This window comes from Piliocolobus tephrosceles, chromosome 12, assembly GCF_002776525.5.
Source record: "Piliocolobus tephrosceles isolate RC106 chromosome 12, ASM277652v3, whole genome shotgun sequence".
NCBI classification, from domain to species: domain Eukaryota; kingdom Metazoa; phylum Chordata; class Mammalia; order Primates; family Cercopithecidae; genus Piliocolobus; species Piliocolobus tephrosceles.
This window is the reverse complement of record NC_045445.1, coordinates 17,555,872-17,560,233: the sequence shown is the minus strand read 5'-3', so window position 1 is coordinate 17,560,233 and position 4,362 is coordinate 17,555,872. Positions and strand designations below refer to the sequence as shown.

Below are 4,362 nucleotides of genomic sequence, written 5' to 3'. Positions count from 1 at the left end.
TTTTTTTTCCCCCCCCTCTTTCTACCTTTAGACACAGGGAAAATTCCTAAGTTTTGGATTTGGGGTAGTATATTGAGTCTCATTTGAGTGTTGAGGACATTTGGATACAAAAGAATTTTAAATCATAAAGAGTTTTAAATGTAGAATATAATGGAAAGCCTATTTTTTTGGCCTATTACATGCCTGAATAGCCATGAATTGGAAATTTTACAATGCCAGTTTCATATAAAAATTCTCTTCCCTTCTCTTTTTTCTTTTATTAGCTGTAAGCATTCAGATGAAAACCCTGTCACTTGTAATGGACCCCCTGTGGAAATTCCTGCAGAATATACGGATAAGTTGAATGTGACTTACACTTATTCTGTGAGATTGAAGTAAGTACTTCGTGCCATCATCTTAATTTTTTTCCAAAGCAAGTATATAAATATCATGTACATAATATTAAATAATATATTTTCCTTAATTTAAAGTTGTATAACACAGCTAAGAACCCAAGAAAGCACGTAAATTCTTTCTGTTCCAACAATTTAATGGACAGTCATTACAGGAATTACTGTATTAAATCTACTACATTTCAGATACTGTGCCAGCTACTTTACTTTCTCTTACTTCATATTAAAAGTTTGAGGTTTGAAAGAGGTACATGGGGAGCAAGAGGGACATCTTCTGGGGTTGGCACGCTGGCTGGCTGCTCAAGTGGGACCTTAAAGGAAGAATATCACATGGAAGAGACACAGTGTAGCGTAAAGAACGCAGACAATGGCAGACTAACCTGTGATTCAAATTGCACCTTTGCCACTTACTAGCTGTGTGAGCTTAGGTAAGTCACATGATGTCTGAGTCTTGGTTTCTTCTCATGTCATTTACTTCTCATTTTCAGAATATGTAAAGCCCTTAGCATGGTACCTGACACAGAGTAGATTCCCAATACATGGCATTCACCATTGTTTGTATGTCTTGACTTTTTTCTTTCACAAATAATTTTTCTTTTTACAAAGACTGTGTGTAGTTTTGGTTAAAAAAAAAGATATAGATAGATATACTATAAACATTAGCTATAGATATATATATACTATAAACATTCTAGTGAATATTCTGTGATGGTTGTGTTTCACAATGGGTTTTTTGTTAACTAGTTGTCTCTTATTATATTTATTTTGCTTGGTATTTTATTTTTATTTCTTATTTTTGAGACGAAGTCTTGCTCTGTCACCCAGGCTGGAGTGCAGTGGTGAGATCTCGGCTCACTGCAACCTCCGCCTCTGTTCAAGCAGTCCTACCTCAGCCTCCCAAGTAGCTGGGATTACAGGCGCGCACCACCACGCCCGGCTAAGTTTTGTATTTTTAGTAGAGACAGGGTTTCACCAAGTTGGCCAGGCTGGTCTCGAACTCCTGACCTCAGGTGATCCACTCACCTCGGCCTCCCAAAGTGCTGGGATTACAGGCATGAGCCACTGCGCCTGGCCAGAAGTGACATATTAAAAGATGATATTCATGACACTCTAGTGCTTTACTTGCCCCCGGACCAGATGTTTGTGTTCGTGTGTCAGGGACTCTTAGCCCTGGACTATATTAGTGGTGCTTCACCAAAGGACTGATTTTAGGCTGTTCTTATAATAGGGAAAACCTTTTATGTCTATGTAGATCTATGTATTTACATTTTTAGTCTTTTTAAGACTGTGTGTATATATATATATATATATTTTTTTTTTTTTTTTTAGACCGAGTCTTTCACTGTTGCCCAGGCTGGAGTGCAATGGCCATTTTTCCGCTCACTGCAACCTCCGCCTTCCGGGTTCAATGATTCTCCTGCCTCAGCTTCCCAAGTAGCTGAGATTACATGCACCTGCCACCACACCCGGCTAATTTTTGTATTTCTTTTAGTAGAAATGGGGTTTCACCATTGCTGGCCAGGCTGGTCTCGAACTCCTGACCTCAGGCGATCCACCCGCCTCGGCCTCCCAAAGTGCTGGGATTACAGGCATGAGCCACTGTGCCCAGCTGTATATCATATTTTCGATTCAGCTTTTGTTATACTCAGTTTCATCTAAGACTTATTTTTTATAGCTTCAGATATTCTTTCCTGAGACCAAATCCTAATCACCGTATTTGGGGCTAGGTCTCAAATCTCGAACATTTACAAATTGTGCTTGGTTTGTGTCATTTCTGTAGATGGCCTGACAGCCATTATAAAATGATTCTTCCTAATCTCATTCTGAAAGCAATTCCACATTAGGAATACCTCGCTTTTGTCCCTATGTATCACCTTTAGTGGTTATCTCCATTTTATAAATGAGGCTACTGAAGCCCAGCAAGCTAAAGTAATTTTCTCAGGATCACAGCTAGCAGGTGGTGCAAGTGATATTCAAACCCAGGTCTATATGGCCCCCAAACTCATAGTTTTTCTACTATACCATTCTGGCTTTCTATCTTGAGGGTCTATTATATTTTCTGCCTACAGAGTCACTGTAAAGAAAATGAGAACCATTTATGTTAGAAATGTGTGTGTGTGCCTTGAATCATTTAGCTAGAGGTCAGGATTTCTTGATCCTACATCCTGCAGTTTACCCAAAGTACAATTGGTGAAAACAGGCAATTTACTAGACCAATAAATATAGTCCAGTCTTCTAATCTTTGGATGAAATACAGAAGTGTAATCTGAGGAAAGGAATGAAATGCACTCTGAAGGGGCCGGGCGTTGTGGCTCATATCTGTAATCCCAGCACTTTGGGAGGCAGAGGCGAGTGGATCACCTGAGGTCAGGGTTCGAGACCAGCCTGACCAACATGGTGAAACCCCATCTCTACTTAAAATACAAAAATTAGCCAGGCATGGTAGCACATGCCTGTAGTCCCAGCTACTCGAGAGGTTGAGGCAGGAGACTCGCTTGAACCTGGGAGACAGAGGTTGCAGTGAGCCGAGATCATGCCGTTGCACTCCAGCCTGGGTGACAGAGTGAGACTCTGTCTCAAAAAAAAAAAAAAAAAAAAAAAGCCATACCAAATGGGAAAATTTGGAAAATCCCCTTATTTCAGGTTAGGTCTCAACCCCTTGTTCCTCAACAGTCAAGTCTAATCCTGGAAACAGTTCCAGAAGAGGAAATTTTCTTTTCCCATTGAAACTTATTTAGTGTACCTAGAAGACCCTTGGCTTCCAGAGGTGTGACACTGGAAAGAACCAGACACAGTTCAATTAGAATCTTGGCTCTACCATTTACTGCTGTATGAACTTGGTTAAGTTACTTTGAGCCTGTATTTCCAAATTTGTAAAATGGAGCTAAAATATTCACCCCATGTGATTGCTGTCAGGGTGAAGTGAGCTAACACGAAATATTTAGCACAGTGCCTAGCAAGTAGTACACATATAATGTTTCCTATTCCTCCTTCTCTCCAATATAGGTTCTCCCAGACCTAGGGGGCAGTTGATTTATAAATGTCTCATACAACAGTAGCTCATGCATGCAGAGAGATGATTATGCAGTGAGAACATACCAAGCCATGATATTCTTTATCTGAGTGCCAAAACGTGGCTGTTATAGTTGGGGGGAGGGTGCAAGGGAGAGTAATGACATATATCTCTGATAGTGCTCTTTCTTTATTTTCTTGTCTTGGTTTGAAAAATGCTTTATTTTTGTTTTTGATTCCCAAGTTTTATTCAGGAAGTCATACAAAATATTCCAGATAAGTGAATTTTAATCCTCATCTTCCTTCTCTTCTGCATCCTGGTTAACTTGGGAGTAATGTAACTCCTAACTCTCTGCTGTTAGCAACTATGTACAACTAATCAAGCAGGTGATTCTTCTTCAGATTTTTTTTGGTGCGATATTTCAAATATCTTTTGGTAAAAAGCACCTCAGAAGTCACAGTAATCTTGCTCTTGCTCATTTTGATGGTCATACCCCCTCCACTGAGACTCTCAGCTTTTCTGCTCACTTTGATCCTTTCCTGCAAAAATTGCATAAAATTGGCAGCATCTCGATTCCATCTTCTACAGAGTGGGTGCAATCAAGAGTGAACTTCAAAACCTGCTTCTTCTTCTTTTTTTTTTTATCCTCCTTCGCCACTAGCTTCTTTATGGGCACCATGACGGCAGTAGAGGCAGAAAGGGAAGTGGCCGGAAAAATGCTTTAAAAAAAAAAATTATAATGGTGCGCATCAACATTTCCCAAAGTGCATTATGTAGAACACTAGTCTAGTCAAATAAGTTTGGAAAATGCTACTTTCTACTGCCTCCTTTCTCAGCTTTAGAAAACACATTAGTAAAGTGTTTAAAAGTCTCCTAATCTCATTCATAATAAAGAAATGTCTTGACTGAGCCTAACTCAGCGTTTTACAAACGTATTTGACTCTGGAGTTCCCCCCC

The 4,362-nt window shown here is 39.7% G+C and overlaps 1 pseudogene; it reads right to left on the bottom strand.

Moving 5' to 3' along the window:
• Positions 1–3,691: 3,691 nt before the first annotated feature.
• On the bottom strand, positions 3,692–4,084 carry LOC111535578 (annotated as a pseudogene).
• Positions 4,085–4,362: the final 278 nt, after the last annotated feature.